This window comes from Elephantulus edwardii, unplaced genomic scaffold (genome assembly GCF_000299155.1).
Source record: "Elephantulus edwardii isolate Elephantulus edwardi_28Jun2011 unplaced genomic scaffold, EleEdw1.0 scaffold00162, whole genome shotgun sequence".
NCBI lineage: Eukaryota > Metazoa > Chordata > Mammalia > Macroscelidea > Macroscelididae > Elephantulus > Elephantulus edwardii.
Genome location: NW_006399912.1, coordinates 501,897 through 514,699, shown reverse-complemented (window position 1 = coordinate 514,699; position 12,803 = coordinate 501,897). Strand labels below are relative to the sequence as shown.

General features: G+C 44.3%; 2 pseudogenes; one reads left to right on the top strand and one right to left on the bottom strand.

The window, feature by feature from the left end:
• Positions 1-6,540: 6,540 nt before the first annotated feature.
• LOC102867481 lies at positions 6,541-6,954 on the bottom strand (annotated as a pseudogene).
• A 2,883-nt stretch (positions 6,955-9,837) lies between these two features.
• Positions 9,838-10,287, top strand: LOC102856515 (annotated as a pseudogene).
• Positions 10,288-12,803: the final 2,516 nt, after the last annotated feature.

The following is a 12,803-nucleotide window of genomic DNA, read 5'->3' as shown; positions in this document are numbered from 1 at the left end:
AAAAAAAAAGACAGGGAAGATGGAAGCGGTTAGGAAGTTTCTCCATTCGTGATCCTACTGTTTCTATAAACCTCCTGGCTGTAGAAACAGCATGTGCAGAGTTCATGGTGAAAACATACTTGGTTGCTAACTGACCCCCAGTTAATTCTGACCCACAGTGATGACCCTGTGGGTGCCTCAACAGAACTGTGCCCCCTAGGGTTTCCAGTGGGAGCTCTTTTCAGAGATGCTTCTGGGTGGACTGCAACCACCAGTATGTAGACAACCAGCAGATGGGCAGCAGAGCTCAGGAACTCAGTGGCCAGCCAGGCCTGCCACACAAGCTATAAGCCAAGATGCACATATACCATCCACAGATGGCACTATGAAAGCTGAGATCACCTGACGAAAGGCAGAGAAGGATGTCCTCCTCCCAATGTCAGCATGATTCTGAAAATCACAATTCCCCAGGTTCAGACTCACAGTGACCATCCAAGTAAATCTATATGGGAGAAGACTTTTCTCTTTCCTTCTTTCTTCCATGGATTTGACACCGGGTTCAAACCTCTGGCCTTTAGGTTAACAACCCAGAACATTATGCACTATGACACCAGAGCAGGAAGGCCTAGAACTCTGTTGATTAGGGAAGGAAGGGAGCCAGGAGAAAGGGTCTTGTTTGTTGGGGACCTTCTGGTCCCTGTGGCAACCACCACTGTTCATTCTCTCAACAGTCTGCAGATAAGGCCCAGCCCTTCTTGTTTACCTGGATCGTGGCTCTGCTGCAAGCCCAGACAGAAGGGGCTTTTGTGGTGCCAAAGTCAAGCACTCAGCTGTTGATTGAACAGCTGATAATTTGAACCTGCGAGATAGGAGGACCTAGGAGACAGATGCATCCATATGTGTCCAGAAAGACTACAGCCCTGGACATCCTGTGGAGAAGGTCTACCCTGTCCTGTGGGATTCCACGAATTGGCATTGACTTGATGGTAGTGGTTTTGGGGTTTGTGTTGTTTGGTAATGGGACCGGACCTAATCTGGATGTCACATGAGACCTACCTCTTCCAGGCAGGCAGGTTTGAAACATGGAGTCTCACCTCAAGGCTGTAATCACCAGAACTCAGCCGCTGGATTATGCAAAAGAAAACTGCCGGGTTGTTCAACAAACAAAAGTGAGACTGAGGGGGGAAAGTCAGCCTTTCAGAGCTTCATGCATGTCTCAGTCATGTGCAGCTCTCACCAAAATGCTGATCTGAATACCCTGAGGCATAAAAACACTGTGGAGACAATCAAGGAATGTGTCCTGAGGAGTCATTGAGTAAGACTGATATTAAAGATTATCATGTTTTTTTTTATGGCGTGATGATGATATCTCAGCTTTTAAATAAGGAGATTTACTTTCCATACCATGCAATTTACTTTGTTAAATTGTACAGTTTGTTAAGTTGTTGTATTCATGAAGTTATGCCACCATCAAACTGAGAGAAAACCAAAATGAGTTACCTTCAAATTAATTCTGACCCACAGTGACCCCCATGGATGCCTCAGTAGAACTGTGTCCCACAGGGTTTCCAGGGGAGGGCTCTTTCAGAAATGGTTCTGGGTGGACTGCAACCCCAACCTTTCACTTAGCAGCCAAGTACATGAATGAACCACTTTTCAGAACACTTTTATCCCGAAAAGAAACCCCATACCCACTTCAGGTCACTCTCCATTTCTTCTTCCCCAGGTCCCTGTAACCACTAATCTTTTGCTTCTCTTCAAGGAATCCACTTGTTCCAGATGTGTCATAGAAATGGAATTAAGGTGAGCTCTGGTGGCTTAGTGGCAAGAAGCAGCACTGCAATCCCAGAGGTGTATAGTTCAAATCCACCAGATGCTCTGCTGGATAAGGAGGAACAATCTCCTGTACCAGTCAGATCCAATTTGACGGTACACACACAAATACTAAAAAATTTAAAAAAAAAGAAATGGAATTAGTGTATATTTGCCCTTCTGTGTTTGCTTTTTTCCACTTACATTGTAGCATGTTCCACTGAATGGATAGGAGTTTTGATTATGCATTCATCAGTTGGTGGATGTTGGAGTTATTTCTGTCTTTTGGCCATTATGAAAAGTGCATCTGTACACAAGTTGTATGTGAACATACAATTTGCAATTCTCTTGGGTATATACATCTGGCGTGATACAGTAAAGTGTAAAAACTGGTAATATGAGAGGAAACTGGATAAAGAAGACAGAAGATATGCACACATAAACACAAATGACAGAAATCCTTCCTTCTTGATAATGACCTTAAATGTAAATGGACTAGTGGCAAGAAGCTGCACTGTAATCCCAAAGGCATGTGGTTAGAATACACCAGCTGCTCCAGTCTCGGAAAACCTGCCAGAGGTTCAGTTATGGGTCAGTTCTGACTTGACAGTACACAACAACAACAATAACAAACCCAATCAAAAGGCAAAGAGTGGCAGGATAGATAAATATCCAAGACTCAACTATATGCTGTTTACATGGACACATTTTAACATTTGAAACAAAGGACATAAAGTAAAAAGATATGAAGTGGGACTCCATGCAAATAGTTGGCAAGAGTGAGCTGGCATGGAGATTTTAGTATCAGAGAAAATAGCCTTTACTTTAAAGCAGAGAACCCTGTGTTTGTATATATGTGTATGTGTGTATCCTACAATTTGAATAATTATTCTTTGAAGAATAAATAATACCCCAAACCCTAAATCCATACTAACCGCCATCTAGTTGGTTCCAACTTGTAATGACCCATCATCAGTTTACCAAGGCTGCTTTGAATTAACAAGTGCAGTTATTAGAGATCTGTAGTGAAACATTAAAGTGAAATGATGTGAGAATTTGCTTCAAACTCAGTCAGAGAAGGGGAGGAGGAAAGATAGAGACAGAGAGAGGCTGTATTTTTGAGAATTTTGAACCCAAATGTTGAGTACATGTAGGTTTATCATGGTGTGTATGTTTACATTGGTTTAACTTTTTCCATGAGAAAGTCTTGGTTAAATGGTAAGGCTCAGTTCAGTGCACAGAGTTCACTGTCCTCATTCTAGCTTCCACTGAGTCAGCTCTTGCAATAGAGATGTCATGAAAGCCACATACGTAACTTTACATTTCCAAGTAACCATGTCTTAAAATGTAATAGAGCATGTGAAATTAATGTTTATGATTATTTTCTTGAGCCCAGTTTACCCAAAAGATTATCATTTCAACAGGCACTCAATATAAAAATGATTGAAAAGCTGTATTATGTTCTGTTTTTCTTTTTTTTTTTTTATGTTCTGTTTTTCTTTCCAAGTCTCCAAAACCTGGTGTCTATTTCACATATATCTCAGTTCAGCTGCCTGGGTGATGCTCTTGTTTCTTCTTGTTTGGCTATTTGTTGGGAATGTTGCCAAGAGGTGCCAGTTCTTGGTAACATCCCCTTGTTCTAGGTATAGGTTTTGCATGAGCACAACTAAGTGTATTGGAAATTAGTCTTCTGTTATTCCATCTACTAGTTCCAAAAGAAGGGAGCACTGGTGGCCTAGTAGGAAGAAGCTGCACTGCAATCCCAAAGGCACGCAGTTCGAATACCAGCTATTCCACATGAGAAGGATGGCCAGTTTCCTCCTGTGCGATTAACTGCCTCTGAAATCCCACCAGAGGATCAGCTATGGTTTGGTTCTGATTCAAGGGTACACAATAACAGTTACAAAAGAGTCTTTTTCCCCCCTTAAGATTTTAAAGTGTTTATATCAAACTACTACAGAATATATAATTTAAATATTAGTTTCTGACTATAAAAGTATTTTAAGGTGCTTGTTTTCTCATTTTGTCAGTTGCACAATTAGAACACTGGATAAACTGTTGCTAGACTGAGGGAAGGAAGCTTTAACGAGGTGGAGTAGCTGTAATGGTGGGCTCAGTCACAGCATAGATTGAGAGGATGGTGCGGGTTTAGTTGGGTTTAGTTCTGTTGTACGTAGGGTCCAAATGAGTCAGGACCAACTGCGTAACACCTAACATACTTATTCATCTGTAGTGAAGCATCAGCCCAGAGAAGGCAAACACTTCACGTGTATCCTCAAGCACTGTTTACGCTGTAGCCTGACTACACAGGGAACTCAGGGAAAGAGTGGGTGAGTGAGTAAAGGAAGAAGCAGAAAGGTGTATGGACAGCCACTCTCCCTTTTTACAGATGGAGAATGGAGGTCCATGGTCAGCTTGAGGTTAGGATTTGCATCGAGGTGTGACTGGCTAGAAATCCAGGGACCACACTGTGCACTCCCCCTGGGAGACCACATTCTCTCTCCCTCAGCTCTCTCCCTGCCTTCCTGAGCACGTGGCTGCACACATGGGAGAACAGGAGCCTGATCAGGTGGAAGGAGGCCTTGTGAAATGGGTGTAGGCTCCTGGGAGGCAGGGAGAATGAGAGGCATGGCGGCAGTCTGCCCAGACACCAAGCTGGGACCCCTAGAACTTCCCAGGGCCCACACTCAGCTTGGCCTGTGGTCATACAGTTGCCATGTAAAATACAAGATTGTTGTTATGTGCTGTCGAGTCGCTTGCAACTCATAGTGACCCCATGTACAGTAGCCCTGAAACCTGCTCTATTCTGAGCCAACTTTACAGTCTCTGACACATCTGCCTTCATTACCCAAGTCACTGAATCAATCCATCTCATCCAGGGTCTTCCTCTCTTTCTCTGTTCCTTTACCCTTCCAAGCATGATGTCCCTCTCCAAGGAGTGGTCCTTCCTTGCAACATGCCGGAAATATGTCAGACAAAGCCTCAGAATCCTTGCCTCCAAGGAACAGCCTGGTTTTACCCTGTCTAGACAAATCTGTTTTCTTGGCAGTCCATGGTATATTCAAACATTCTTCTCCAGCACCGCAACTCAAAGGCATCAATTCTCTTTCTATCATTCCTAGTCATTGCACTTTAAGTATGTTCCAAATTTTGCATGGGATGTACTTATACTAAAAAATAACCTGCTGTTGATCTCAATTTCTCTTTAACCAAGGCCCCCTGTACTTATATTTGCTAGATCCGGCCGGCCTAAAAGAAAGTGGCAGAAACTGGACTGGATACCAGCCGGCAGGTCTGCTTGTCCAGCAATGGCGCCCTGCCTGGTGAGAGACAAGGGAGGGCAACTCAGGACCTTTTCCAGCTCCAGGTCTGACTATGCCCCCATCACATAGTCCTCTATGCCAGCTGCCCTTTGCCCATAGAACAGAGAGTATCCTTGGCATGGCTTGGAGCCTGCCTGGTCTGCCCAATGCTTGTCAGCTCTGTGGCTCCCATTCCACCTGTAGTGTCTGATTGTACTTGCACCTCCCCTGCAAGGTGTCCTAATGATTGGCGGGATTGAGTCTATTGGGTGCTTTACATTATCATAGACCCAGAGTTAGATGAGCCAGTGGGCAAGAGTCTCCTCTGTTGTCTTCTTACTGTTATCCAAGCCCTTGTCTGTGACAGAAGCTTGCTCCATGCTCAGGTTTGCCCTATCCTGGTGTGAGGTCTTCACAGGGCCAGGCAAGCAGTCCTCTAAACAAACAAACAAAAGAACCCTCCCACAAAACCCAATTCATTCTTCAAGTCAATTCTGACTCATAGCAACCCTATAGGACTGAGTAGAACTGCACCATATAATGTTCTTTGTGGAAGCAGAGTGCCACATCTTTCTCCCACAGAGCAGCTGTTGGATTTGAACCACTAGCCTTTTGTTTAGCAGTAAAGCACTTGCCCATTGCATCACCAGAGCTCCTTAGTACTCCTCTCAGAGGGGAAATCCCAGTCAGGAGGCAAATAGAAACACAATGCTTTGAGGCTGCAGCCTGGCCACATGAGCAACTCACCCCCTGGCTGGAGCCTCTGAGAGCCAGCAAACAGGCCAGAGAAAGTCCCTCTTCAGTTAAGGACAGAGGCAGAGACACTGTGTAAACAGCAGCAGGGTGGACCTCCCTTCAGGAAGCTGAGTGATGATCATCACTCAGTGAGAAGGATGCTTCCTGGGGCTCTGCCCGTTCCCAGGCCCTTTGCAGGTGCTGCCTGGACAGGGAGAGCCATTGCGGTCTCTCACTGTGGGGGTGGGCCAGACATCAAGCTCCTGTCTACTTGCTAGGAGGCTCTGCTTGGTCAGAATGGGGGTCTTTCTTTCTTTTTTTTTTTGTTGTTGAAATGTATAGTTTTTAAATAATATCAACAACAATATAATTAATAACAATTGAATAAACATAAAAGAAAACATTTTACACTATTATAAGTAAAAAGTAAAAACTAATGAGAAAACATTTTTAATAAGTAATTTTTAGAAATACTTCTATTCTTGTACAACTTATTTCCAAAAAATCCCAGCCATTAGAGTACTTCTATGCATACAAAGATAAAACTAATTGATACAGTACTTACTGCAACAAATTAAAGTTTGCCATAATATACGTAACTTAAATACCCTACCCTCCCTTCCCCATTGATATAGTGGCTTCTTATTCCTTAAACATAGAAACTGCATTCTTCATTGTAGAAAGATGACGTTTTCTCATCAAAGGCACATTCTTATCTTCGAGGATGGTTGGCATCAAACAATGTGTTATCTTCATCCTCATCATCTTGTTCCAAAGGTGTCAATTCCATGTTTTCTATGTTGGTGTCCAAAACTCCGTATCTCCTTGTCTTTCGGTTTCTTCTCCTCATCCTGACAGTCCTGACGACGAAATACATGAGTACAGCGCCAGTCACAACCACCAATACAGTCAGGGCTCTCTAGGTCATGGGCTTGTCGCTGGGATTAGGGCTAACAGCGAGGCCGCTGCTCGGTGTCGGGGTCCGCATCACAGGGTTCGGTGGTCTGGGGCCCGGCGCGGCCTCAGCCGCCAGCAGCACCGCCATAGGTCTGCTAAGTGCTGGCAGTAGCAGCAAGGAGACCGGGATCAGGAGGCTGCAGATGCAGCAGCAGTGGGGGGCCTTCATTGTCCCAGGACGCTCTCCTAATAGGCCAGAGCGGCCCGGCCTGCCGCCCTGGCTCCAGGAGGGCCCATGAGCGCACGAAAGGACCAGAATAGAGTCACTGTGCTCTGAGTTCCAGGAACCCCCTTGCTCCTCAGGGCCTCTGAGCCCGCTGCTCCCCTGCAGGAGTGCTGTCCCCAGCCCCTCACCCTGTGCTCTGGGGGCTGAAAACAGAAGTCTCCTGGTAAAATTGTGTCTGTATTATATATTTGGTCATGTTGTCAGGAGGAGCCAGTGCTTGGAAAATGACATCATTCTTGGAAAGATGTAGGGTCAGAGAAGAAAAAGAAGACCCTCAACAAGAGGGATTGATCTAATGACCATAAAAGTGACCTTGAGCAAGGTGGAGATCATGACAATGGCACAGGACAGGACAGGGTTCAGATCTGTGGTTCATAGGGTCACTATGACTCACAGTCAACTTGATGGCACCTAACAACAACCTCTCCTGTGGATTGACTTGTGTCCTTCCCAATATGAACTGAAGTCTTGGCTCCTATACTTAGTTATCAAAAGACTTATTACATTGGGCAAATCTGCTGACAAGGATTTCTCCAGAGTGCTAAAGAGCAAGGATTTCCCTTTAGACCCAGGTACCCTTGGCCCAAACCATGGTATTTTCAATTGTCTCATATACTTGTGAAAGTTGAACAGTAAATAAGAAATGTTGTTGTTGTTGATTTCCTTTGAGTCGCGCACGACTCATAGTGACCCTATGAACAAAAGACCTAAAGCCGCTCTACAACTATCGACATTTATCAATGTTCGCAGAGTTTCCAAACCTGTCATAGTATGTTATTGTTGTTACGTGCCGTTGAGTTGCCTTCGATGTATAGCGATCTTATGTACAGCAGCTCTGAACCCTTCCCTGTCCTGAGCCAGTCTCACCAATTCTAACACACTAACCCCCGTCGCCACAGTTACTGTATTAATCCATCTCATCCGGGTTCTCCCTCTCCTGCACTATCCGTCCACCCTTCCGAGCACCAATTGGTCCTTCTCCAAGGACCGATCTCTCCTGGCCACTTTCCCAAAGTAAGTGAGGTGGAGCTTCAAAATCCTAGCCTCCGAGGAAATACTTAGTTTCACCATCTCCGAGACATACCTGTTTGTTTTCTTGGCAGTTCATGGTATGCTCAAGACTCTTCTCCAGCACAACTCCAAGGTACCTATTCTTCTTCTGTCATCCTTAGTCATTGTCCAACTCTCTGAAGCATAATAAGTAATTGAGAAGACCATGGCCTGGATTAGGTGCCCTTTTTACCTAGACTGACATCATTGCTCTTTAGCACTCTGGAGAGGTCCATGACAACAGATTTTCCCGATGCAATTCATCTTTTGATTTCCTGACTGCTGGTGTTAAGAGTGTTGATTGTGGGTCCAAGCAAGCTGTAATTGCTAACAACCTCAATCTCTTCTACATCTATCATGGTGCTGCCAATTGGCCCAGTGATGAGAATCTTTGTCTTCCTGATGTTGAGTTTCAATCCATATTGAAGACTACAGTCCTTGATCTTTTGCAGCAAGTGCTCCAGGTCTTCTTCAGTTTCAGCAAGCAAGGTGTGTAATCTGCATATGGTAGGTTATTAATGTGTCTTCCTCCAATCTTGATGCCACACCCCTCTTCATAAAGCCCCGCTTTCCTAATGATCTGTTCTGCATACATATTGAAAAGGTATGGGGACAGGATGCATGCCTGATGCACTCCTTTCCTGATTTTGAACCAAGCAGTGTTTCCTTGCTCTGTTCTGAGGACTGCTTTTTGGTCCAAGTATAGGTTTCATATAAGCATGATCAAGTATCCTAAGATTCCCATTTTCCTCAGGGTTAGCCACAATTTATTGTGATCCACACAGTCAAATGCCTTTGCAAAGTCAATGAAACACAGATAGACATTCTGGGACTCTTTGCTTTCTTCCAAGATCCATCTCACATTGACAATAATGTCCCTAGTACCATAACTTCTTCTACACCTAGTCTGTATTTCTGGCACTTCTCTGTCAATGTATTATTCAAGTCTTTTCTGAATCATATTCAGCAGGATTTTGCTAGTGTGTAATATTAGTGATATTATTCGATAATTTCCACACTCTGTTGGGTCACCTTTTTTTGGAATGGGAATAAATGTAGATCTCTTCCAATACGTTGGCCATGTAACTGTCCTCCAGATTTCTTGGCACAACTTGGTGAGCACATTCAGGACAGCATCTTTTTGCTGAAATACGTTAATTGGTATTCCATCAATTCCAGGGGCTTTATTTTTTGCCATGTACTTCAGAGCAGCCTGCAATTCCTCCTTCATCACCATTGTCTCTTGCTCATATGTTGTTTCTTGAAATTCTTCTGTGTCAGCCAATTATTTTTGGTACAATGACTCTGTATACTCCTTCTATCTTCTTTTAATGCTTTCTGAATCGTTCTGTCCATAGCATCCTTAGGCATTGCAACTCATGGCTTGAATTCTTAAATTCTTTCAGCTTAAGGAATACTGAGTGACTTCAACCCTTTTGGTTTTCTGACTCCAGCTCCTTGCACATACTTTTGAATTTTGGTGTTAGCAAGCAAAGAATGTTGCATGTCCATGGACTGGTAAAAAAAAACCACACCAAACAAACACCAGAACAAACATACCTGTGTTAGAAGTGCAACCAGGGCATTGGTGCTGGGCGTCTTGCAATTGTGTAGCCGTTACTCCCTGTCGGCAGCGGCGGCACATCGCACTCCACACCCGGCGCTTTAGCAGCAGTAGTGGCCGTAGCAGAAGCAGCAGAGGCACCCCGGCCATCACAGCCCTGCGCTGGTGCAGCCGCCCTTGCTCCCTCTGCGCTTCCCCCCGTCGCTGGCACCATGGCTGATCAGCTGACCGAAGAACAGATCACTGAATTCAAGGAAGCTTTCTCCCTATTCGATAAGGATGGTGACGGCACCATCACAACAAAGGAACTTAGAACCGTCATTAGGTCACTGGGTCAGAACCCAAAAGAAGCGGAATTACAGGATATGATCAATGAAGTGGATGCCGACGGCAATGGCACCATTGACTTCCCAGAATTTTTTACTATGATGGCTAGAAAAATGGAAGAGACAGACAGTGAAGAAGAAATCCGTGAAGCATTCTGAGTCTTTGACAAGGATGGCAATGGTTATATCAGTGTGGCAGAGCTACGTCACATCATGACAAACTTAGGAGAAAAACTAACAGATGAAGAAGTAGATGAAATGATCAGAGAAGCAGACATCGACGGGGATGGACAGGTCAACTATGAAGAATTCGTATGGATGATGACTGCAAAATGAAGACCTACTTTCAACTCCTTTCCCCCCCTCTAGAAGAATCAAATTGAATCTTTTACTTACCTCTTGCAAAAAAAAAAGAAAAGAAAAGAAAAAAGTTCATTTATTCATTCTGTTTCTGTATAGCAAAACTGAATGTCAAAAGTACCTTCTGTCCACACACACACAAAATCTGCATGTATTGGTTGGTGGTCCTGTCCCCTAAAGATCAAGCTACACATCAGTTTTACAATATAAGTACTTGTACTACCTTAATGATAAGGAAGCACTTAGTGGACTCCTTCAAGTTCCATTTGCTAATGATTAATACACTGTTTGGGCTGGCCAGTTTTTCATGCATGCAGCTTGACGATTGAGCACAGTCAGGCATTTGTATTAAAAACAAAAAAAAACAAAAAAAAAAAAACTGAGAAAAAAAAAAACCAACCAAAATTCAAAACCTGCTCAAATGGGGTCTAGTTCAATTTGTTTAGTATAAATTGTCTCTTAATAGCTGGTTAACCGAAAACAAAACACATTTGAAATTGGTTTGCCTCCGGATGACGTGGAATGTGGATGGAGGGTAGAGAGCTGGGTGAGATGGGGGCCCACTGGTAGGACAGTCGTGGTACCCTGCCATGTGCTGCCCCGTGATGACTGACACACCCTGGTGGTATGCCTGCCTGTGTGTGCTGGCTTAGTGTCGGCATTGTGCTAGAGTGAGGTGGGTCAGGCTGCCACTGTCCACACAAAAAGTTTGGTTTGTTTTTTTGTGGTTTTTTTTTAAAGAAACCTTTTACCAAGAGAGCCTCTTTGGACTCTCTGTTTTAAAAACCCTTGATCTGTGACTTGGAGCTGGCAGAGGAGGCCTTCAGCACACCCATCACCGCTGCTGTTCAAGAAATTAACGGTTCACGTCCATTCCAAGTTGTAAATGCTAGTTGTTGTTTTTGTTTTTTTCCAATAAAAGAAAGACCATTAACTTAAAAAAAAAAAAGAAGTGCAACCAGAATGCTTCTTTGAAGCAAGGTTGATGAGACATCATCTCATATACTTTGGGCATGTTGTCAGGAGAGGATAGGCCTTGGAAAAAGACATCATACTAGGAAAAGTAGATAGAAAATGAAAGACCTTCATTGAGATGAATTTGCTCAGTGACTGCAACAGTAGACTTTAGTGGACATTGTGAGGATAGTGTGGAATCAGGCAGGGTTTCAATTTGTGAGCCAGGTTCAACCTGGCAGCCCCTCCTTATTGCAGTTAAAGAGCCTTGTGTGTAGTGTTGGGTTGTAAATCCAAAAGTCGGTGTTTTGAGTCTACTAGTGGCTCTGCAAAGAGGAAGATGGTCCCTTCCTGGGAAGATTTACAGCCTCAGAAAACTGATTGGGGAAGGTCACTATTAGTCTGACTTAACAGCAGCAGGGTCTTAGTTTATACCTCTAAATGTAAGTTTATACCTCAGTGGCACAGTGGTTAAGTGCTTGGCTCCTAACCAAAAGATCCAAACTTCAGATCTGCTATCTATCTACTCCTTGGGAGAATGGAGTGAGTGGCTGCTTCTGTGAAGACTGATATCCTTAGAAACCCTGCGAACCATTCTCCTCTTGTCCATGGGGTTGCTATGAGTGGACATCAACTCAACGGCAGTGATTGTGGTTCGGAGAAGCGTACCTGCGAACATGAACATGAGTGGAAACAGAGCTTTCTTTGTCACGTTAGTGAGGGCATAGCCCAGTCGGGTGGGTTCCGATCGAAATCTAAACACATCAGGGGGGAGAAAAGACACAGAGACCCACACAAGGGAAGGCTGATGCCAAGGCAGGATCGTCTGTAAGCCTAGAGCCTCTGAGGCTTGCCGGCAGGCATCAGAAACCAAAAGGGAGGTGGCAGAAGGAATTTATATAACTGAGACCTAGTTTGGATTTTCAGCTTCCAAAATTGAGAAAATGAGTTATCTGTTCTTTATAGTCCACCAACTTGATGTTATTTCTATTACAACAACTCTATGAAACTGAAGCACCTCTTTGATCCCAACTCATGCATTAAGTTTCTCTCTTGGGGCTTAGGACTTCTTTTTCTAGTACTTTCTACAATTTCTGATTAACTTGTTTTCTCATTGATTTGGCAGTCTTTCTTCCCTCTGTCTCTGAACTGGAGTGTTCTTCCCAGGGAGGCATGTGTCCCTTCTGTCCAGCCATCCTTGAGGCTTAACTCAATGCTGGGCACTCCATGCACCTCTTATGAGCACTCAGTGAGTAATGAACCGCTTTGGAAATGTGCCCATTTCACACATGAGCCTGAGCTCAGGGCACACAGAGCTTGGATTTCCCCTGGGAGTATCTAGTTTGAGTCCACATTTCCCTGCATAGGCTTAAATGTTCCTCTTGCCACACTTCTCCTCTGGCATGAAGTCAGGGCAGCCACTATGAATAGCCCTCCTTCTCTGGGGAGACTGGGCTTGGAGGGCCAGGGGGCAGTGTGCTAACTTCATGGAGAAAAACTGAGCTGTCTCTTGGCTACCAGCCCAGGCAATTCTTCGG